This window comes from Chrysoperla carnea, chromosome 2 (assembly GCF_905475395.1).
Source record: "Chrysoperla carnea chromosome 2, inChrCarn1.1, whole genome shotgun sequence".
In the NCBI taxonomy this organism is placed as follows: Eukaryota; Metazoa; Arthropoda; class Insecta; order Neuroptera; family Chrysopidae; genus Chrysoperla; species Chrysoperla carnea.
This window is the reverse complement of record NC_058338.1, coordinates 24,469,788-24,495,918: the sequence shown is the minus strand read 5'-3', so window position 1 is coordinate 24,495,918 and position 26,131 is coordinate 24,469,788. Positions and strand designations below refer to the sequence as shown.

The window sequence follows — 26,131 nt, the reverse complement described above, 5'->3', positions numbered from 1 at the left end:
AATTTATCTTGCTACAATAACGATAACCGAAGGCTAATTTATTTTTTAAGGGATGGAAGTAAAGCTGGTGTGTTAGGGCGCAATATCTCTATTTTTTTAGTGCTAAAAATGAATACTCACTTTGTTTTAATTAACTTGTTACTAGCGGTGACGGCATTTTTAAAACTCCAAATTCGATCTGTAAAAAAGAAAAATAAAAATTATGTTGTATGTGTTATAAATCGCTTTTTTATGTTTATTTAACTCATTAGAAAAATTAAAAAAACTCGTTTTATTTATTGGAAAAAAAGTGAGACAAAGTAATATGGATAAATCCCTTTTGGTTCAAAGTGTTTAATAAAGTGAGCACTAAGCAATTGGATATCATGGGTTAAAAAGTACTATTTACACATAAAACATACCTACATCAGATCATCGCCTGGCATGATTTGGTGGGCATTTAAATCACCTGCCCCCGCCAAATCATGCGAGGCGATAATAACTCGTCTAATTGAATATAAAACTTTAAAATGATGTAAGTTTCAAAGTGCTTCAAGAACATTTTTGGCATAGGAAAAATTGCAAATTAAAATCACCTGTCGGGCTATTTTAGTCTCCACCAAATCATGCCAGGCGATGATATTTCGAACAATTGAATATAAGACTTTAAAATGGTGTAAGTTTCAAAGTGCCTCAAGTACATTTTTTGCATAGGAAAAATTGCAAATTAAAAATTTCATAGGTAACTAACGCCTCCCAACCTCCCAGCCAGGTTGTCGATTTCACCATCCACACATCCGCAAGTTATCAACTTTAATATTTTCAATGTGCCTCAAATATATAATAAAAAAGCCACTCAGCTCTTAGACCAGAAGTATCAAAGAGTATATTATATACGTATTTGATACTTGTCTATGTTTGTTGTTGTGTAATGTTCACCATTGTGCCTGACCGCAACTTTCTGTAAAGTCCCCAGTTTATTATATTCATTGGTTGAATTCCAGAATAAATAACAAGTGATAATTTTTTATATATTTAATATTTTTTGTTTACTTTTAGTTTATCTGTATTTTAAACAAATTAGAAACATTTGTTTATTTATGGTTACATGTTATGGGTAAATAATATAATGAAGTGTAACATTTATTTATTTGACAAATTCAACGAATATTTGTTTATTTTTTTAAAAAAAGTGCATGTACCAACTGAAAATATTAACAATTGTTTCCTTTATAAAGTTGAATTTGATTCTTTTGCGTAACAGATACTTGACTTAAATCACAATCATACTGTTAGGTCCATTGTTTAATAAAAATACTTTCTGGTTGTTTAAAACAAAGCGTTGCAACCTTTATACTACCGCCGTAAATTTAAAAAAGCTGTAACTTCAAAAAATAAAATTTAACAATTAGTTCGCGAGGGCCAGATAGCAACCTTCGTTAGTGGCTTTCTTTTTGGGGAGTCAAACAAACTTTCTCTCTAAGGCTTTTTTCGAAAATTTTGCGGGGAATCGGACACTACGCCCACTTGATAACATTAATAATTATTAAACCATAAAATGTTTTGTCCGACAAAAATATTGCACCGATGAGCTTGCCTACCACTTCAAGCATGCCTCAAGTATTTCTGTTTTTCAATATATACATAGTTCACTTTTGCTGAATTGTTTATTAATTATTATTAATGTTATCAGTCTTATTAATTATTAATACTATATCTAGTGGTCCAGTGTCCGACAGATACCCGACTCCGATTTTTCAGAACGATAGCTTAAATATGACGTTATAATGCTCATTTGAAAACGCAGCACTTTCGAAATAAGTCTAGGAGGGAACGTTTGATAGTCTCGCCAAAAGAAAGCTACTCACGACATTTCAAGTACGTTTTACTCATTTAAAAAAGTGTCCCGTTCCGCGGATTACATAGATAAATTAGAAAAAAATCTTCATCTGCATAAAATTTTGAATTGCCAAAGTTTTAATGCCAAATTGTTTTAGGATAATCCAAAACGATTTCAATTTGGAATTGGGGCTAATATCATTCCATTTCATATGTATCGCGTTTCGAGCATTCTAGTATCGTCAAAAGAAATATTTTTTAGGAAGATTTGAAAACGCTTAAATTAAGCATTGGGGAAATGATTTTAGCTAGGGTTTTTAATATGAGCACGGTAGGAAAGTCTTCATATACAGCATCCAGTTCTTAGGTACTATTACAAGTAATGTTGATTAGAATCGCAAATATCCTTAGTAAATGTAAGACAGAAAACTGATACAGTGATTTGAATTGCAGGTAAATTTTTTGAACACTGCTTTGTTAATACTCACTGTTATGTATGTATTCGCGAGATAATCTCTAGGAAAAAGAACCCATTCATAAGACGAGTTAATTTACAGGATCGTAAATATTTCTAGCTTCTGGTTAGTCCTATTAATTTTGTTACATTCGATTGGCATTGAAGAAATTATTAAATTAATTTTCTTTGAATTTGAAAAAACAATCAACTAAGCCGTCCGCATGTGAACACACCAAGTTGAAATGCGTAAGACGAACACGGTTTCTCATCGCAGAAAATTTAATTTAAAGGTTAATTATAAAAATGTTGCGTGCTACACATTACGATTAATATGAAACTTGGGGCAGAATTTTGAACAGATTTAAAAAAAATTATTTCTTAATTTTAATTGTTAGTATAATTAAGGTCATCGCATTTAAATTCAATTATCATTTTGTCATTAATTTTTAATTAAGTACAGGCTGGGGTATAAAGTGAACGATTTTAAAGACGAACAGATATCTTATCAATTTTGACAAATTATGTTTTAAACTAAATAAAAAAGCATTTAATAAAATTAGTTTATTTCCTTATAAGTCTGAACTCTAACGAGATGACGTACCTACGTCTAGATATTGACATTTTTTCTGGCAAATCTTGAAGTTATTCTCCACATGATACAGCATCGCCTATGAGATTTACAAACTAAACAAAATTATTCGTGTATTTGTATACTTAAAAGATTTAGCACGTTTCTTATTATCCTTTTAGGGCATTGTAAAAGTTCAAAATGGACATTTTAGTTTTTAAATAATAAAAAAAATTCTATTAAAAACTTTTCTAAGTAATTTAAACTTTTTTTATTTGGATTTATTATCTACAAAGAAAAGTTATATAAATTTAAAGAAAATTTTGTGTAGCGTGATGTAAGTTGTTTTAGATGTATACTCAATGTCACAAAAAATGATCGTTTTAAAACATTCTAAGTGTTACTATTATAACATAACATATGATGAGTACGCTTAGAATGTTTTAACTGTGGCACTTTTTTTGAAAGTGAGTGTATATAATGAATGAAAAACATGTATACTAAAATATGTTTAAAAGCAAGAAAATGTAAATTAGAAAGTATATAGTAAGTAACACATTTATCCAGAGCAGAAATGAAACGGGAGTAGTTATTTTAGAAATCAAAGTAAATCAATTTATACAACTTTGACGACGAAGTATTAAAAATTATGAATCAATTTTGTACATGGAGCCGTCGAACACGGAATATTCTGAAACTATCGCATTAAAACAGTAAAATGGAGAAAATTTTAAGAAGAATGTTTTCTGCAAAGCAGGTAAATATTTGTATAAAATTTAAAGAACAGGTGGGGACACTTAAAACATGGTACAATCGGAAAATCATGTGTAGACAGCAACTCACGTTATCGTGAAAATGATCATAAATCGACAAACGTAATTTAAAACTTTTAAAATCAGTACCCAACCCTACCGAATTAGATGTCCATGAAAGCATTTACATTCAAAAACTGAGCAATGAAGCAATGAATTTGGATAAGGGGTCTATTTCAAATTCGAATTTAATAAAAATTTTAAAGTTAAAATCCAGAATTTGTAGAATTAATAATGGATTATGAAATTGAAATTGTTTATTTTTCATATTTAGTTTGTAATTTTAATTATAATTTGTGTCAAAACTTTTTAGTGTTGAAATTAGGTGATCAAATACTGTAATGTCATTGACCCAAAAGGATCACATGATCCAAGCTCATTGGCCAAACACCTGATCGAAGCTGATTGGCCGACACCAGTGAGCAGAAAGTCGGGTAGTCGAAATACGTATTAATAAATGAGAATACGTATTAATAATATTTTTACTCTAAAGATTTTCCATATGCGCTTTCTATGTGTATACTTGCTATATGATCATACATTAATGGTAAGATGTTCTAAGCGTATGTAATATCTACATCATGAGCCTCCTCTCTTTACACTTATACAGTTTATAGCATGACATAACACCATTGGTGTAAAGTTCTTAAAAACTTCTGGGAATAATTTATAACACGGTACTAACAACAAGATGTCAAAACTCTTTACAAAAAAATTCAAATTAACCAAAACTCTCACTATCACGAGATTTACAGAATATTTCCAGAAACTTTATTATATTTAAATATAGAAGAATTATTACTATTACAATTAGGTTAACTTGTTATACCAAGCATATATGTAATATGCAAGGTATATTAAGTTTAGTCCCAAGTTTGTAATGCTTAAAAATATTGATGCTAAGCAAAAAATTTTGGTATAGGGGTTCATAAAATGACCTAATTAGTCCATTTCCGGTTGTCTATCTGTCATCACGATTACTCAAAAACGAAAAGAGATATCAAGCTGAAATTTGTATAGCGTACTAAGGGCGTAAAAAGTGATGTCAAGTTCGTAAATAAGCAACATAGGTCATATAGGTCTTGGGTCCGTAGGACCCATCTTGTAAACCGTTAGAGATAGAACAAAAGTTTAAATGTAAAAAATATTCCTTATAAAAAAATAACCAATTTTTGTTGGAAACATTTTCGTACCGTAAGGGCGCAAATTAGGCGTAAATTGTATAGTATGTAATTATGAGAATACCAGTTATGTATGTGTGGCATGTATGTATGTGTAATGTGATAGTCATCAACACTGTCTATGCATAGTATTTCAAAAATTAATTCAGTCAATTGTTTGTTTTCACTTGTTCTATTCAAAATGAATCAAAAGTCAATAATTTTCGAAAATAAAATCTAGTTAAATATTATTTATCTACATATATGCAAACTTTTCATTTAAAAAATATATTTATTTAAAATAAATCCATAACATACATTTATTTAATAAACAGCTGTTTAAAAAAATTTAATTAAAATTCTATTAATTTTGTAAACATTTTAGTTTCAATTTTAATTTAAACCTATTTTTAAATATACTATATTTTATATATTTATATTTATGTGATAATTATTATCAGACTTATAAAAGTGTTAAAGTATGTCAAATTATTATTTGTTATTTCCATTGACTGATTTTAGGGTTCCGAACTAGGAAAATGTTTAAATTTTTAAACAGTTGTATGTTATGGATTTATTTTAAATTAGCAGATACCCGTCCGCTTTGTTAGACAATTCCTTCTTTAGACTATCACGTTATAGCCCTCACTTATCCACCCTTTTGTTCACAATTTTATGGATTTTAATCTTTCTAACTTTGAAAATGAAGTTTTGCCCATGATACTCGCTGACATTGCAACTTTCTATAGGTCCAATCATGAAATTAACCTGATTTTTATACTTTTTGGATCAAAATTCACTGAGTTTCATCAAATCCAAAAGAAAAATTTTTTTGCGCTTTTCTCGATTTTATCAAAGGGGTACTTCCTAAAGGGGTACCCCTTAAAAAAATTTCAAAAAATCGAGAAATTTCTTACATCTCCAATTTTGATAAAACTCAGTATATAAGGTAATTTTGACCCAAAAAGTTCAAAAATCGGGTGCATTTGATGACTGGACCAATAGTTTTTGAGATACGGACTAAAATCGATCCAAAAATTGCTATATCTCAGAAACTCTGCATCCAATCTTTAAACTAACGTGATTTTTATACTTTTTGGGTCAAAATTACCCCATCCACCGAGTTTCATCAAATTCCAAAACAAATTTTTTTTGTTGCGATTTTCTCGATTTTATCAAAGGGGTACCCCTTAAAAAAATTTCAAAAAATCGAGAAATTTCTTACATCTCCAATTTTGATAAAACTCAGTATATAAGGTAATTTTGACCCAAAAAGTTCAAAAATCGGGTGCATTTGATGACTGGACCAATAGTTTTTGAGATACGGACTAAAATCGATCCAAAAATTGCTATATCTCAGAAACTCTGCATCCAATCTTTAAACTAACGTGATTTTTATACTTTTTGGGTCAAAATTACCCCATCCACCGAGTTTCATCAAATTCCAAAACAAATTTTTTTTGTTGCGATTTTCTCGATTTTATCAAAGGGGTACCCCTTAAAAAAATTTCAAAAAATCGAGAAATTTCTTACATCTCCAATTTTTATAAAACTCAGTATATAAGGTAATTTTGACCCAAAAAGTTCAAAAATTGGGTGCATTTGATGACTGGCCCAATAGTTTTTGAGATACGGACTAAAATCGATCCAAAATTGCAATATCTCAGAAACTCTGCATCCAATCCAAAACAAAAATTTTTTTTTGTATTTTTCTCCATTTTTCATCTCTAATATTAACTATGGATATCTTTGAATAATATTTATTACATGAATGTGTTACTATTGGTGAACTTAAATTTTGTGAAAACCTGCCCTGCCAAATTCTACTGTGCGACACTCGTTCCTAAAAACAGGCTAGACAAATAATAATATATATATAAGTGTTAATTTATTTCCTTTTTATTTAGAGGCAATTTACAGAGCGAGTGTTTAGACTCTTAGCTACTCGTCTTTGTTATAAAACCATAATTAAAATTATTATTATCTGGGTAGTGATGATTTAGATAATATGAACCATTAAGGGCCGCAATCACTTGAACAGCTTGTTAATTTATCAATTTGTAAGTTTCAATATAATATATTGTTTTATTTTATAATACAAGTTTTAAATTTATATTGAAATTTATACCTTCTTAACTTTCATTTTCATGTTAAGATAAAACATACATAATAACTAATAAATAAACACGCAATGTAGTTTTTTTGAAGATGAAATAATAAAGGTCAAATACACTATCATGAAAGGTCTTTCTTTGGTTTGTAACGATTTTTTTAATATTATATTTCAAAAACATAGGTAAATTAATATACCTATGCTTTGAAACATATCTTTATACGGGATGGTCCACGTAAAACTTTTTTCAATCAATTTTACCAAAAAGCATGTCTTAAGATTCGATAATACTAAATGCTTTCATTCAATTTTTTCCTAAATTAATCTATTTTAAATCTATATTATCAAATTTATAAGCAGCATTTGCACACAATATATAATATATTTGTGTAGTTGCGTGATATTGTAAAGCCAAAAATAACTCATTACTTGATTACAAAGGATGTATTTGGTTTATATGTATGTACCGTGCAATAAACCAAAACATGTTTACAATACTGTAGGTTTACAATCACCTTAACGTATTTTGAACCATACTGTAGCTGTAGAACAATACAGCTACAAACACACGTGAGAAACAATATTGCTCGTGAATAGAAAAACAATTAGTGCATTTTATACTTAATTAAACTCACTTGAAATTGATAGTATTATTTTTCCCGTAAGTTTTGAACAAAATTCTTTTGATGGAGATTCATTTTTAGGGGACTCTTAGGGGTTATTCATTTTTAGGGTACAAGCTTTAAATAAATAGCCTTAGTAATAATTTCTCGCCAATTTTCATATAAAATAGATTTCTTGTCTGTACTTTACGTATTGTTATCGAACAAAGTGCAAAATATCAGCCCTTTGCGGTTGGTGTCTGCGGAACCCTTTGCCACATAGGAACTAACACCCCGGCATATAGGTATTCTGTCTGGCATTGGTCCAATTCTGAAAAAAAGTACTCCAAATACGTATTTATAATGAATAATTGATCTAAGCACTAAGGCAGATTTGGAATTTTGAAATAAAAACACGCTAAACACATACGGCCAATTCATTTTTGCATAAAATTACCATACCATTCGCACATGAGTGAGGCTGGAGCGCTGACGACCGCGCTTAGCTAGCTCCCACTTCATAGAATGTACAACCAACTAACTAAGGAAATTTTTGGCTTTCATCAAATATGGGTCGTCTGCTATCTACTGCCTCTCTAGCTATAATATTCAAATCGTCTCGCCTTTCGTATATGGTCTTATATAATACCTTTAAATTAATCTGAAGATTGTTTCCAACTTCTTAATTTTATTCACTGGTTCTTTAAGATTTTAAAATGAGTATAGAGGAAGTCTTATGTTTATAAACAAAATACATTTTTTAATTGAAAATGAAATATACAATTTTCATAAATTAACATATTATTTACGATATTTCAATAATAATAATTACATGTTCGTTGGGTTTGTTGTATATTTATGTATTACTACAAAACATTAATATATATTAAAAACCTCGCAAATGATTCCACCGCGACTTTCAGTTTTTTTTACATGCTATGAAACGGCTTATTTTTTTGAGAAATTCAGCAATTTATGGATGATATCCTTGATACATGATTTTGGAACTTATATACTTTCGAAAAACTATGTAAGTTTTTTAGAAATCTCTGAAAAATAATATTTTTGAAGTATATTTTCAAAAGAACATATCCCCTTCTAGCCGCTAAGAGATCGGATCGGCCTGCCATTACTCTATGTGGCACGTAAAAATCCATGAAATCTAACTATCTTCCGCGTGATAAATATGCTTCTGAGTCGATGTGGAGTATTTTCTATAATAGGGCATATATATGGCAGAGCGTCCATTTTCGAGAAAGAGGGGATGACGACAATAAAATGAGTAAAATTGAAACAAGTTTCTGTTCCTTGTCAAATAATATGCCTAACGATCGCACAAATGTAGCGTAATGCTACAGCAGACATATCCCTCATCCTTTTCCTGACTAATATAAATCAAACCAAGTTACTAATTTTTCTAATTTTATTTCTTCTTTCTCCTATGTCTCGAAAATGGCCGCTCAGCCATATACATGTCCTACGAGAGAAAATGCTCCACATAGATTCAGGAGCTTATTCATCACAGGGCAAAAAGTTAGAGTTCATGGATTTTTTTTACTTGTCATATTCTAGAATCCAAGGAAATAAACAGCATTTAATCGGAGTTATATTACAAGAAAAACCAAACGATGGCGTTGAGCCAGCGTTTCCAATAGAGTGCTTTTTGAAATGTGTAGCCTTAGTTGAATACAATATCTTTATGTTATCGTTCTTTGCAAAAATGAGAATTAAAAGCTAAAATGAAAAATGTTTAAAATACCTTTGTTATAAATTATACGAAGGATTATTCGATGTATGTACTCAAATAATTTTTATATACACTATATGAATATTAAGCAAAAATAATGGGCGGTAAATGGACGTCTGATAAAATAATTGCACTGAACGTTGAAACAAAAAGTATACATGTTGATCATACCGGGCCGGCATTATCATGCACAAACGATATTTTGGAAGTGTGAGGATGAACCACGCCTGCTTAAAATTACAATATATAGTATCAGTGCATCGATCATAAGATATTAAGAACAATAAACTCTGGTTTTTACAGTGAAAATCATTTATATTGAAATCGAAAGGATCGTTGCTGTAATATAGAATAAATGTTTTTGAATTGGGTACAGAATAAAAATGCTACTAAGAGAAGTCTTAAAAAAATTATAAAGTTTCACGCCATTGAAAATTTTGTATAGAACCGTTTTAACCTACTACAAATCGGAATTGTATCTTGGTAGGGAATTGTGCGTTACAGCTTCTAGAATTTGTTGATAAAATTACCATTGAAATTTTATTACAGTTTAATATTGAATTCATTAAAACAAACCAAAAATTTACAAACTTTTTAAAATAATAAATTTGAAGTAAATAATAAAAAGAAGTTACTCGAATCAGAAGAGTCATTTCTGACAATAACGCACTACCCCGCATATCTTTTGATTTTTATATCACAAAAAAAGTGGATACATGAAACGACAATGTTTTTATATGGTCTTTCAAAAAGATTACAAGTATCATTTTGTTTATGAAAGTAATATGCAATGCATGTAGATATTTGGTATACTATAAACCATTCTTGACAACAGCAAAAAATTTAAGGATCACAAGTGAAAATAAACAATTGACTGAGTTAATTGTTGAAATACCATGTATAGACAGTGTTAATGACGCAATCGTTTGTTTTTTGACGTCACATAAATAAAGAAAGCTATCCAATCTTAAATAGCCACACACACATAACTGATATTCCCATATTAATACATACAATTAAATTTGCAAGTACTTAGCGCACTGTTTACCCACAAAAAAAAAATGTTTCAAACAAAAGTTGTTTATTTTTTACAAGGATCATTTTCAGATTTAAATTTTTGTTCTATCTCTAACGGTTTACAAGATGTGTCCTACGGACCAAAGACCCACTTGACGTATGTTATTCATTTACGAACTCGACCTCACTTTTTACATCCTTAGCACGCTTTAAAAATTTCAGCTTGATATCTCTTTTCGTTTTTGAGTTATATTAAGTGATTCTATGAACACCTATAACAAAATTTTTTCGTATTAACAATATTTTCAAGCGTTACAAACTTGGGACTAAACTTAATATACTATGTATATTTCATATATACATGGTATAAAAATAATCTTTATTATAACTGACCATTTATAATACGAGATAAAAACGATTGTTGAATTATGCAAAAGTAAATTTTTATAATGGATAAAATTTATATAAGGTGGCTTGAGATGAACGTATTACGAAACTGAACTCATATATACCCAGGGCTAGAACTCGTTAAGAAGTTTTAGAATCCGGCTAATTCACTGTTGTACTTTTCGATTCTGGTAGGCCAATCTTTGTCCTTCTACTAAGATTGACTTTGCTAAGTAGGTACTAGTGATGAGACATTAATTTAGTAATCTTAGTAATTTTAGTAGATTGTTACAGAATTTTGCGATTTGTTTTGTCAGTTTGATAGACAAAGTTCCTTACTCTGAAAACAGTACAACTTTAAAATATTGAAAGGTGTACAAATTTATTACACATAAATTCGAACTGGAAATCCCACAAATTTATACATTCAGAAACAAGTCAATAATATTTATAGTTTACTTTATGTAGTAATAATCATTGTACGATGTCCTCCACAATACCCCAAACAATAATAACATTTCGTAAAATAAAACAACAACGAATCTAAGCCTATATACTTCACTTGGTTGCAAAATGATATAAAGGTACTGCAGGCAAAGCCAGACATAATAGCACATAACACATAAATCGTTGGATGGTACTACATCTAAAAGTTGGTGGTCATGGAACTGTAGAGAATAGTTTGTATTCTACAGTGAGTTTGAAAAATCGAACGATAATCACACAATTTTATGTGAAATATTTAATGGAAAAATATGTCATTTAGACTATTACTCCAGTAAACGAGGCTAAAACCTCTCAATTCTTTCCTATAGCTCCGATTAACCTGAAATTTGAGACGCTTTAGTAATAATATAAAAGTGGTGCATTTGCCCAGGAGGTGGTAATCACCCCTTCTTGGGTGTAGAAACATATATGTTATAATGGCAACGGAAATCGATAGAACAAAAAGTATCATTTAAGTATATTTCGAAAAGTCAATACTCTCAAAGTTATTGGCGATTGAAATTCTAAAATTTTTTTTTTTCTTCAAAAAATGTCCAATTTTTGGTTATTTAACGTTAAATACTCCGAATTTCAATCGCCAATAACTCGGAAAGTATTGATTTTTCGAAATATTTTTTTGCTCAAATTTCACCGCTTTATCGATTCTAAAAGTGGCACCATATAGCTTTTGTTCTAAAAGGTGAACAAAGTTTAATCCCAAATTTTCGTTGAAATCGGTGCTATGGGTCAAAATTTAGAGATTTCGTCTTCTATTCTCCTTGTTTATTGGAGTATATATATATAATGAGCTTATATTTCGTCATTAAATAATTGACTTCGACCGAATCAGTTTTGCTGGAATATGATACAGATACTTAGAGTCAGTTTAGCTCGAAATATGGTCTTAGTCTTACACCCCTAAACATATTTATGCCTGTTTTTTTCTCAATGTTTATAACCATCGCCTTACTGATAACATTGCTCGATACATCGAATTGTGTTAAACTTATTATGTTAGTACGGCACCACATAAACCTCAAACTACAATATATTATTTATGATAACGAAAAGTTCTTAAATCGGATATTTTTATTTTAGGCGTTCCAAAATTTTTGAATACACAGTATATCACAATACAAGAACCAAAAAATAAAATAAAATAAAAACTTGTGTATTAACCCATGAATTGTATTTCTTAGAATCGTCTAAATTTTATTTAATTTCGTCTACAAGTATCGATACCTTAATACTACAATTTTTTTAATTTAAAATCATAATTTTTAAGATGCATTTCATTTTGAATCACGCAGACGGAATGTAGTAAGGAAATAATTATTTGAAACAAATGGTAGCCAATAATTTTTTGCAAAACCATCGTATTGTAAAAAGTTAACAACGGAAACAGTTGATTTAATATAATCATTTTTCAATTTTAAATAATACATAGAAAAATAATTATTCACCGTTATTGGAATTGTTGTAAAATGAGCAAAATTTTAACGGTTCTTAGAAATATATCCCGTGATTTTTGAACACAATTATCCTACATAAATAACAGAATATGTATCTGGAAACAGCTCCCCTATAAATATATAATTGCCACATATTTTTTTTGTGAATAAAAATATATTACCGATTTTATTTTGGATTGAAAGTTTAATCGATGTTTTCGTTTGGATATTTGCCACTGGATATTTCCTTAGGGTATTTCCAAATACTTTCCAAAATTCTGAAAAGAGGCATCTAGATGTTGCAGTTATAATCAATTGAATGAACGAAGGGGATAAATGAGTTTCTTTTTACCCGACTGTCAAAGTATTTTTGTTTCTTATCTCGTATCTTCCAAACGGCTCGTGGATTTCAACAAGGTATCGTTATATTCATCTTATAGCCCCCAAGTGTCCTTAGGTATACGTGTTTGAAAAAAAGGCGGATTTTTGGGGCAATATAGCAAAACCCTAATAAAAAAAATTAACCAAACCTATCGAGTAGAGTATCAAAATAAAAGAAATTATAAAAATATATATAAAATTTCAAAAATTAATATTTCAATATTTTATCTACTAGGACTTCGACTCCAAAATTTTTCCTCTTTTCAACTCCGTCGATCTGGGTACAAGCACAATAGCTACATTTGCCTACGGAATATTCGCAAGAAAAAAATCATGTTTTTGAATATGATTATAAAAAAAAAACACGAAAATTATGCACGAATTCTTGCAGCATGATAAAACATAGACTATTGCAGCAGAAACGTATACATAAACAGTATAAGACTGAAATGTACTTGTTTTTAGCCGTGTGCATACATATCATTATTATAGGTATATTATTATACGAACGTACCATCATCCATGATACCATGATATGGTATTTCAGATTATACAATGTCCTAGTGTTCTCTTTCTTTACACTTTCACGAATGATGTAACTGGTTTTCAAGGGCATTATCAAGACATTCTTCAATTATTATATTAACAACAATATAACAATACATATAATATTGTTTATTAGTGTATTGTATAAGTGTTTGTTACATCCAACGATCGAAAATAGCCATTGTTTCAAGTTCATTTTGGAACAAAAATTAGTACAACAAAAATTTTGTAATTTCTTTGCATTTAAATTAAATAAACTAAAATTAAAGAAAATACTACAGGTTATATAGAAGCTAGTTACTCTTGTCCATAATGCACTAAATTGCAGGAGTTATTTTATTATTTAAATAGGTTCAGTATCACGTACGGAATGTAAATGCACAAAGTTCTTAGGCGGAGAAGAAACAAAAATGTTAATAACTTTTAAATGTTAATAAGTCGCTTTTTCTGTCCCTATGTCCCTATGTCCCTTTGTACGCTTAAATCTTTGAAACTACGCAACGGATTTTGATGCGGTTTTTTTAATAGATAGAGTGATTCAAGAGGAAGGTTTTTATGTATAATACATCCATATTATAGTAGAGTAAGGGGTTGAAATAGGGGTTGAAAGGGATATGCTTCAAAAACTAAAAAAGTTGTGCATCGATTAAGCTCAAATATTGACACGATATACAACCAGCTTCAAAGATCTATTGTTTTTATCTACTTTTAACCTTCGGAGGGTAGAAAGGTGTAGCGAGAAAGTGGGAAGGAATTATCGAATATTTACAAATATACCTAAGTGGGGTATCAAATAAAAGAGCATGACGTGTACATTACAAAACTGTTATCCCACGCAAGGAAATGTGGAGGGAGGGGTGCAAGTGGGGATGTTGCCCAGCAAAGCGGGTAGTTCACAGCTAGTAAACAATAAAATGATAATAACTTTTAAATCTAAAAATTTCCTAAAACATTTACTTTAAACATTGTTTTCTAAAATTAATATTTATGAAGTTATAACACGTTTAATGTTGCGATAGTGTAGAACAATGTTTTGTCTTAAAGGGTTTAAAATTCATAGGTGTCCCTGAAAAGTATTTACGGTTGGTCCAAAATTGATATGAGGAATGTACATCACAAACTAAAAATGAGAAGGATGGGTGCGATATTCTATCTTGAACGAGATATACTCCAAGACGATCCACTTTCTTCTAAGCTTTTCAATGCTGTTCTACAATATATATTTAATTTACTTATTTGGGGAGGTTTTATTCTCTCAAAATCTACACGGCTTGCAAGTAATATTGAACCAGTTTGCGTTTCAGAGTAAACTCGTATGATTGACTGATAAATGCCAAAAATACAAAATTAATATCAAATGTAGACGGAAAAACATAAAATAGAATACGTTACTATTTTCAAATAGTTGGCAAAAATAATTTATTTTCAAAATAAGAATAGTATTGAGATACGACCGAGAATAAAAAGTGAAACTTACAAAATTTAAAAAAGCCCCGACAAATGCGATTTATTCTTGTAAACCGATTTTTGGAAAGTTAAGTATAAAATATTCTCAACCAAGGCGGTTCGACCGTTTAGGGGCTACGAAGCCACTGCAGAGAAAAACACAGACGCACAGATAAACACTTCAAACTTATAACACTCCTTCTTAAAAAGACATCAGATGAGATGGAAAGGATACTTAGAGAGCTATCTTTTTTTGGGACTAATTTTTGGAAATATTGTAATTGAAATTGAAATATTTGAGTTGAGTTTGTTTTGAAATTGAAATATTTGAGTTGAGTTTGTTCTTTTGAATAATTGTCTTGAATTACCTAAGTATTTTACCATTTTACTTTTCAAAATGAATTGAGCCAGGTTTATTTGACCAATCATTTTACATTTCCATAACTATTTATATGTTAAAATTATACGTCATGCTTTTTCCAAACTGAATCGATTTTGAAGATCATCGCCAATTTTTTAGTTTTTTCGAGAACGGAACTCTAAGCTCGCACTTGACATAAGTAACACTCTCCGTTAAATAAACTTTCAAATGAAACTAAAAAAATTAAAATCGGTTCATCCGTTAGGCGCTACGATGCCACAGACAGCATACCCATGAGCTTTTTTATTATCTTATTTTGAAAACAACATATATACAAACTGGAAGTGAGAAGTATAAAACGATTTAATCCGTAAAAGAGGTAAAAACAATATTTGAGTGTATTAAAAGTACCGAAACACATACTTCGTGCTGTGGTTGAATTAAACGCTTTTGTGACTGTTGTCGATCATGAAGACTAAATATCAAACATATAGCTAAGGATTACATGAAAACAAGTTTGATATAATAATAATAATAATCACTCTCACATATTTTTAATTAAAATTCAATTCAATTACTCCTAAATTGGCTTACAATTTTATTTAATGGTTGATACACATTTTTGATATCGTCATTGTATTTTGGAAGGTTACATTTATACGTTGTTTGTATTCAATTCAGAATCATCATATTTTCTACTTTCACATTCGTTAATAGTTTTAAATAAAAATCACTTTGTAAGTAAAAATCGATCAATATCACAGCTATAAGAATATTCTCTTAATTTCTCCTGGGATCGATGAAAATTTTTATTGAAATCCAAAAATAGAAAATTTTCTAAGCACACTCATTAAAGGTGAGATTCATTCTTTACTTTACTAGAAAATATTTGCTTGCTACCATGTTAAGAACATATTTTCTAACCCGATCATCCTACAAATAATTAAAAAAATGGACTTCGTCAACCTTGGAAGCTAGCGAAATAAGCTGAGCATTTTTTGTACTCAAATCCTTGTTTTTTAGTAAAAATGTTGTCTCAATAGTCAGTATAGTTACGTGTTATGTCTGTTACACCTTGTACTTTAAAAAGTGTTTTTTTGTCGTATTGTGGTCATACTCTTTTTATGACAAACATTTATACACAAAGGGTTATTTTTACACACATTTATTGACAAAGGAAATTATCCACTTTTTCTTTTAAATAAGCTTGAGTTTAATACGAATAAAAAAAATAGGGACTTTTAAAATAGTTTTATTTTTTAAACAAATGTTATTTTTGTTAAAAGTGTTATTTTAAAAAAAAAATTAGTACAATAAAAACATTTCTCTTGGGAATATAATAACAATAACGGTTTGTTGTTCCCGTTTTTGAAAAATGTGAAAATTTTTATCGGTAAAATATTCACTTGAGGAAATAGTTTTTAAGTATGAAAATAGTAATAAAAAGTTGAATATACCAAAAGAATTGAACATAAAGCCAAATATAACTTCATCTCTTATACTTTGTGTTTGTTTACTTTTAGAATTTCGAAAAAAGTAAAAGAAGCAAATAATTTTTCTATTTTAAAAGTTTATTCAATTTCTAGATATACTGCAAGAAAATTGCAGCATTACAATTTCCCTTTTATGTACAATACAGGTTCAATTGTTACACTGAAACACTATAAGTACTATTTGTTAGAATAGTAGTAGAATAGTAGAGTAGTAGTCCAATCATCTTAGGGTTTCACCTCGGAATCTAACGGAATCAGCTGAATATTTGCACAAACATTTATTTTGATAGTATGAATGTATCAAAAGTCACATAGGGTCAAAAAAAACTTTGACACATGTCAGTGTTCTTAGATATTTAATGCAATAAGGTACGTATAGCTGAGCGCTCCATCTTCTGCGCCTTCTATTTCAAAAACACTTAAACACGAATAAAAAACAAGGTTTCAGACGAACTTTGTAGAGATTTTTATCCCCTGCGATTAGCAATAAATATTCGTGCATAGAAAAAAGTTGTTCAAATTTTGTGGATTTTAGATTTTTAGTGCTGTTACAATATAGTAAATGCGTTTACATTTTGTACACAAAAGATAAATCAATTTTTGGTTAAAAATAAACAAAAATTATGAAATATTATGAGTTGAGGCGTTGGTAGCTAGCTTAACGTAGTTTAAACAAACTAATACAGTAAACGCAAAAAAAAGTTTTCCCCAATCTAGTGTTGTAAGATCTACGAAATGTAGGATAATTATCTCTTATTCATCTTTTTAACAAGTTTTTGAAAAATGTTCTACCATTTTTATTGAAGGAAATAGAGAAAAGTAAAAATAATATTTCTTTAGAAACGGCACATTTGATTGGCATGATAACAAAAAAAGAAGCATATACACGTATAAACATACATGAATGTAACAAATTAAGTGCTTCCGTTAAAGGTTTGGAAAAAATTTATAAAAACATTTATGACATGAAACGGATTTCTGAAATTATATATAATTTTATTTTTACATAAATACTGTCAAAAATAATAAAGAATGAGACGCAAAAATCATCCATTATCATCTCCAGAATAAGTATAATAGCATCCTCTTGCCTACATATTAAATTTTCCTGAAAGAAGATGGAGACGGTTTTCGATAAACCGATCAAATATAACCAGGCATACAACTTACTGTAATACATATACATACACTCGAAAAAACTTTTGAGGGTTATGTAAATAACGGAATTTTATGTTATATAACAAGTGAAATTTACAAAATTTAAAAACCCCCGACAAATGCGATTTATTTTTTTTAAGCCGCTTTTTGGAAACTTAGCTATAAAATGTTCTCAATCTAGTCGGTTCGAACGTTTAAGGGTTACGATGTCACTTTGAAACACACAGACGCACAGATAAACACTTTAAACTTATAACACTCCTTCTTTAATCAATATCAAAGTGGTGGCCAAGGACATCAGATGAGATGAAAAGGATACTTAGAGTTGACTTTGTTCTTTTGAATTATTGTTTTGAATAACCTAATTATTTTACCATTTCACTTTTCGAAATGAATTGAGCCATGTTTATTTGACTATTCAATTCCATAGTAATTAATTATATGTTAAAATTATACGTCATGCCATTTCCAAACTGAATCGATTTTGAAGAACGTCGCCAATTTTTTAGTTTTTTCGAGAACGGAACTTTAAGGTCGCACGTGAAACTAAGAACAATATCCGTTAAATTAACTTTCAAATGAAACCAAAATTAAAATCGGTTCATCCGTTTAGGCGTTACGATGCCACAGACAGACAAACACACAGACACACACACATAGCGGCAAACTTATAACAACCTTTTTTATAGTTCGGGGGTTAAAAAAACATAAAACATTCGAGTTTATAACAGCTTTCTTACTTGAAAAAAAATGTGTATCCTGTATGACATGTGTATTCCCAGCCTAATGCTTTTAATATGAATGAAATGAGAAGACAAATTTAAAATAAATTTAGTTCCGATAGGTTAAATGATCACATCGATCATCAATGATAGCTACAAAATAATAATAAATCATTAATCAAATGCAATTAGAACTAACCTTGACATAACATTTATAAATCGAATGATTTTGAAATATAGAATTATTGTCAAAGTAATATATTATTCAGGCATTGAAAATAATAACGTGTGATTTCGAAGATTTGATTTTATAAAACATGATAAAGAATTATATATTTCGTAGAATTACTGTAGATAACAGGTTGGATGAAATGAGTCATTCCGAAGCCAAACTCTGGGATCATTGGTTGTTTTTTTTAAACATCGAGGAAATCAATGATAGGATTTGAAGAAAAGGACCCCGAAATAACGCCATAAGCAAGTAAGCCATCGGATATATGAATATCTGTTATATGATAATCAAGCTGGTATTTTTAAAGCTTGCTCACGTCGTAAAAGTGAGTTTGAGATCCTAAACGAGCAATATAGGCCAATTAAGTCTTGGATCTGTAGGCCTCATCTTGTAAACCGTTAGAGTTAGAACAACAGTTTAAATATAAAAAAATTCCTTATAAAAAAGCTGAAGAACTTTTGATTGAAATAATTTTTCATAAACGTGATTGTTTTCCAGTGATTGAGCAAATTAGAGCAAAACATTGGTGTGTATTTTCTCCAAAACTATAAAAGAGAGGTAGAGATTTGTAGGTAGCTCCAACTAGTAAGCCTTTTGGAAAAATTTTGAAAAAAACAAAAACAAAGTTTTCTAGCTCGAAAACTACTCATTTTGTGGCCATGAGAGTTTTTGATCAGAACGATCTGAAGAATATTTTGGGGGTGGTTTGAAAAAATTTCACCGAGTCATTTTCCTATATTCGTAGCTTTGATCGCCAGTAGCTCGAAAATTACTCGTCAAAAATTGTTGTCGTTGTGAGAGCTTTTGGTCAGAATGACCCAAAATAACACTTTAGCGGGGGTTAGAAAAAGTTTCACTGAAAGCCATTTTCCTATGTATTATTGCAGAGTCCTTTGTTTGAAGGAAGTTTTTGATATTTGATAACTTGTTTGGCAAACGGTTTAAGTGTTTGAAAAGCATGTTTGATGAAATATTTGGTATCACAGCCTTTGAAATTAAGATCAACAAAGACTTAATTTTTATTAGACTCTTATTAGTCTGTAATTATCTCTCTGTACATTCATTTATTAAAAGCTATATCATTCCTACTAATTACAATAACAATACAAGCCTCACTCCTTACATATTATTCTCTTCCCTTCTTATATGTATTTTATTCGACTCCCCCAATACAACATGCTCTTTTTCCGTGTTTTCAATACTTGATAATGTTTGTATGAACTACATTCAATAGTAGGTGTAGTTGTGATATGAAAATAATAACTAATAATTATTTTAAATTACTTATATTATCACTTCCATATCCTATAATTGATGTATTGAGAGGAAGCGATTTGGGATTGGTGATTTTGAAATAATATCAAATTTAATTTTGTTATTATTGATATGAAGTGTGTCGTTATGACCAAGTGTCGAGTAAGAAACTTATGCAAACCTTAAGGGTCCTATCAACCTTGCCTTTTCTCGATAGTTTCACTTTCGAAGAAAGTCGTAGAGAGAAAGTTTGGTAGACTCACCGAAAGGAAGTCACTCTCGGAGGGTTAAGTATGTGTTAAATATTGAACAAAAAGGGTCACGCGGATTAACACACTGTGAACGGCAAGTATTAAATTTGAGTACTTCTTACCTTAAAATGGTGTCTTAAATTTTGGTCGTGATCGAGAAATGGTGTAAATCTGAAACAAGTAATAATTTTATTTATTAATAAATAATTAATACTTTAGATGAGATTATGACAAAAAGTGAAAAAGTTTAATGGTACCAGCTTATGTTGTGCGACTGCTTTATGCTATAAACATGAATCGCTGAATGTGTTGCTAAGCGCAAATCTCGAGAGCAGCTAAACCAATTTCTCGAGAGCAGCTGAAGTACGAGGATGGTTCTTATTGAGAGCAAAATTTAAAAAATTGCCTGAAAAGTCTAAAAACAACACTTTCTATATTCTTATACAGAAGATTCATAATAATAATTAAAAATCAATTTGAACTTTAATACCATACCATAAAGTTTAAGTGTTAGTAGAGGGGTTCCGGGAAATCAAAAAAATTGAGTAACGTTTGTATCGTATAAATATTAATGTCAATATTTATCAATATTTATACTATTGTAACATTACTCAAAAACAAATTGTCTATGGTAAAATGTAAATTGTCTGTGGTAAAATGTCAATTGAAATGTTGTTGTTGACATAATAATTTTTTTTTATCTTACTAGCTGGCCCGGAGTGCCAAATAGCAGAAGTATTTAAAAAAAAAGAATCGTCTGTTAGGCGGTACGAAGTCAGTTAGTCAAAAATAAAAGCTTGTGTGTCATAAAGAAAATATTATGAAAAATTAAAATACCTCCTTCAAATAAATTTATAAAATGCATTTGCAAATCAAATAAAAAATGGTCTTTGTTAATATTCATAATAATAAACATAATAAAATTCACCGTGTACATAATACTTTTTTATCTTAGTACATACTTAGAGCATTTCTTATCTTAAGATATTTGAATTGAAGACGGTTGCAATCAGAATACACTTATGCATGACACTATTTTTATTTGCCTTTCTACATTTAACTTGCATTTCAAAGCATTTGTATTTTATACACTTTAGAATGGTTTTATAAAACGATTCAGAGATACATACATAGGTATAACTTTAATGTGGGTCACATGGTTTATTAAAAAATATATAGGTCATTATGGTATTATTTGAATTATTTCTGTCATATTCGAAGATAATGATTGTAAATAGAAAATGATTATTTTACAATTTACGATGTTTTTCATATTTGAATGATAAAATCAAAACTAATTTAAAATATGAACATAAAACTTCAACTCGCAGAAACTGCGCATTCTTAGCAAAATTTTTGAAGTGAAAACTTCCTTAGCGACGTTGGGTACTTTTTGGTAGGGGAAAATGTTATGGGTTCGCGTTATCGATATGCTGTGCGCGAGTCAACATGCTTATAGCAGTATATCTGTAGCTGACGTATTGTGTAATATTAGTGCTGCGTATATAACAAGTACATTGAAATTTATGTAAATACAAATACTATCCACAAATCATATGATTGTATATTAATTGTTATATCAATTGAATTATATTTATATTTTGTCATAATCTTATACAGCCCGTAATATATTTAAGTAATAAAAAATCATATAAACATGCATATAATTGTTGCTCGGAGATGTGAAAACCAGATTGATTTTGATAATTTTAATTCAAATATTAAGAAATTTCAAATTTTTATACTAAAAGTTCTAAGTTTTCACTTCTATCAGCAGTCCCTATGACTACCTGTAACGCGGTGGTCTTTGCTTCCATTTGCCAGTTCTTATATCATCAGTTCAATAGTGTCGGCTCAGTTTAATCTCCTCGTATTATTAACTATCTTTATGTGCTTTATTTTTGCCGTGTAGTGCATGTTTAGTGGTGGTCATTAGTGATTTATACATACTTAATATATCGGTACATTTATATTACATTTAATTAAACTAAATTAAATTTTATAATATTTAATTGGCTGGAGTTTAGAATGCGTATCCTACACTATTTATACATATATAGCTAACATACGTGCATGCATATGTTTATATTATATAATTTGACAGAATATTGGTCCAATAGAAAGAGATACAGAATAAATGAGTATGAGGAATTACTTAAACGGAAACGGATACGAGCACTTTAATATATTATTATATATATACTGTTAATATAATATTGTAAACAATTTATAGGAATATATTAATATTAATAAAAATTTCACACTTATTAATTAAAATTGGTGACATATATATATTTTATTACTTCTCCCATTTTTAATAAATGCGACGTACAAAAAAAAAAAACTTAAATCAAAAGTTGATCAGCAATATTTAAAAAACAGTTATTTTACGCGTTCACTTCGAAATAATTAGTCTAAACAGTTTTATATTCAAATAATTTTGGATAGTTAGATTTAAATTGAACAAATATGAAATAATTATGAAAACTTATCCGTTGGGTGCGTAGTCATGATAGGACCAATCAAATCGACACCAGCGCTTCCAGTGGATAATTTTGGCGATAATGGACGTTATGACTAATTTTAAATTCTTTACAAGTAAATAGTATAGTAGTGATAAATTAAAATTATTGAAGAATAACAATTAATTAAACATTGTTGCATAAGACATTGTGAAAATAAGATTGGAAATTGCATAAATAATACTTTCTCACCTGCGTGCAGAAAGTGTCAACTTTCTTTCCACTGTGTAAAACGAAATTGCACCACCATTTCCACCTCCGTCGGAGAGAAAAATAGGATACACACCACAGGAGCAAGAAAAGAATGTCTCAAGTAATAAAATATTAAATTTTTTATTAATAAATAATAATAAATTTTCAATGTAACTCACATATAAAATGCATAAAATTTATATCTCAATCAATACAATTTTATTAGTAAAGTAGTGTATCGTTACGATGGAAAACGCCACCAAAAAAACTCATGTACGGTACGGATATTATTTGATTAAGTGTTATAATAGTGTGATCCTTCTAGAAAACGGGTGATTTGGTAAAGCTCAGTCAAAACTGCCGGTGTAATAAAAAATTTCTAGGTTCTTTACTTCAGCACGCCTCTTTCAGACCTCTAGCCACACCTTTGTACAGTGTTCTTGGATTAATCTACGCCTACGCGAAGTCTCATAAAAAAAATGCAAAGCTTTGTGAAATCGATGTTGGACCAGCATAGGGAAAGCCTTGCATTACCAAGACTAGTAATTTAAATCTTGACTTGTCCTACTCTTGTTTGTCCAACTCTTGGTCAAGGCTAAAAAATCAAGTCTTGGTTTGCCAGGCATATAATAAATTAATGGTTTGTGCTCTTGTATTGGCTGAGACTGGTAGTAGAAAACCGGCAGGGAGAGTAATGGCAATCAGCTTACAGGAAAGACATACACAAGTTCCTTCGTAACGCGGTTGTAGCAAACTCGTTAAATGTAGCAAACTCATCTAGCTATCTTAAAGATCGATCCCAGTAAACATTAAACATGATTCCAGCGTGACCCTATGGTAATTCAAAACAAGATCAGTCTTGGTTTCAAAGCTTGGTTCAATGCTCAACAATCTTCTCTCAGAGTTGTGCCAGTAAAACATACTTTAACTCGTTAATTATTAACGGTACTTTGACTCCCCTGTCTCAATATTGTTACTTCTCTTCATAAAAGTAAAAAATCGATATTATTAATCTTTTTGTAAAAATACTAAATCAATTAGATTCAAAGACATTTTATATTAAAAATAATGATATTTAATATTCAAATCAAACACAACGTATCTACCTCCCACATGATATCTTGATATCTAGTTTCATTTGTTTGTCAACCCACCCTGCGCTCTCCATACAATAAAAAGTATTTCGTATCTCATTTTCCATTATATTGTTTGTCGTTTCGGTCGGTCACAATATCATCGTCTATATAAATTTATATAAGTATTAAAAACGTGCTACGAATTGTAATGATATTGCAAACAAAAAAATAAAAATAAAACTTCATTCATGTCGACCGTGAAGATAATAAAACGACCAACTATATGCTGCTCTGGTAGTTATGTTACTATTATTGCTGTGGATTCATGCGTTTGTTTTACTCCCTATAGAAAGATCCTGAATGTCGACACTTAACTACGACAGACGGACAAACGTTTGTGAATATTATATATACGGTATTTGTTTTATGATTTTTATCTAGAATGGTGTAGTTGTTAATAGCTCGCGGTAAATCGCGCGTTAGCCTTACATTCTTTTTCAATCATCTTAAGATTTTGATTATTGATCTGAATAAGTTATTATTGATGTTTAACTTTAAAACGTCTAAAGTGTGTTTGGTAAGCAGATTCTAAAATAACAGCTGTATCAAAGTTTTACCAAAAAAATATTATAATACTTTTTTGTACTTCGTTTGAAGCTATGTTCCTTTGAGCGACTGCCACTGAAATTTTAAACGACGATCGTACGGAGATAAATATAATTGCGTCTCCTTGCAGCCCGCTTACTTAGTTTCAATTTAGTGGACCATCCTAGTTTTCTAAAAAATTAATTAAGCGACAAAATAACAATTTCATGTTTGTAGTTTAAAGCTTACTCAACAGCATCCCGCAAAAGTTTTTGGTCTTATTGCATTTTAAGTGCTTGATTGTTAATTGTTTCTTGTTTAAGTACTTGAGAGTGCGCGCGAAAAACCACTCAAAAATAATGATTTTCTGTTCTATACATGCTAGAAAGCTGGAATTTTCACCAATCGACTCAAAATAAAGTCAAATTAACAGAAAAGCTCGAAAAATGTCATTTTCATCATATGAATTAGAGCCTGCAGTGGCTGAATTATATTGGCTACACTGAGATTGTTTTCTGAAAGGATTTTTCTATCACAAAATATAAATTGAACTTTACTAAATAATTATGAGGCTATTCATACTTCTAAAATTGAATCTAATCGATATACACATAAAAATTTCGAAAAGATAAATAATAATTTTTTTTCGTTTTAAATAAAGACGTGACCCGTCGTCTTTATTGTTAAGGAGCATAATCCAAGGACGTCTCTAATTTTATTGGTGTAGAATATAGAATGTCTAGAATATAACCCACTCACTCATATCTCTATACATACAAAAAAACTTTTAACAAAAAAAAAACCGACTTCAAAAGAACAACTATTCCAAAACAAATTAATATGCACTAAAAAGTAAAAAATAACTGCGTATTCTTCTGAATAACAAACAATAATCAAAATATTTTTTAGAATTCTCAGTCAATCAAATTATTACGATAGTATAATGTAGTTACAATTATTGATATTTTTGTAGTCGGTGTCAGCCAAGTTAATGTAGCAAACTGTTCTGTCACAGTTGTTTCCTTGGCTGACACCGACTCCAAAAATAACAAGAATTGTAACTACATTATATTATTGCAGGGCTTCTTAAACTTTTGTAATTCACGACCCCATTTATGATTGCCAGTTTCTTGACGACCCCATACAAATATAAAAGAAAAATAAATTAATATTTTTTGATGATTTATTTATTAGGTAACAATATACATATACATATAAAAATATATAAGTTTAGAATTCGTTTTGAAACATTCAAAAATCTAAAATTAAAAATTGCACAAAAAATTATAAAATT

At 29.6% G+C, this 26,131-nt stretch overlaps 1 protein-coding gene across 1 annotated transcript in view; it reads right to left on the bottom strand.

Moving 5' to 3' along the window:
- LOC123291706 (SH3 and multiple ankyrin repeat domains protein 3) overlaps positions 1 to 26,131 on the bottom strand; it is a 99,587-nt gene that overhangs the window by 46,686 nt on the left and 26,770 nt on the right. Inside the window, exons 2-3 of the mRNA XM_044872095.1 lie at positions 20,585 to 20,633; positions 121 to 178 (exon numbers count right to left, since the gene is read on the bottom strand). The gene's annotated coding sequence lies outside the window, so the exon portion shown is untranslated. The remainder of the gene's footprint in view (positions 1 to 120; positions 179 to 20,584; positions 20,634 to 26,131) is intronic.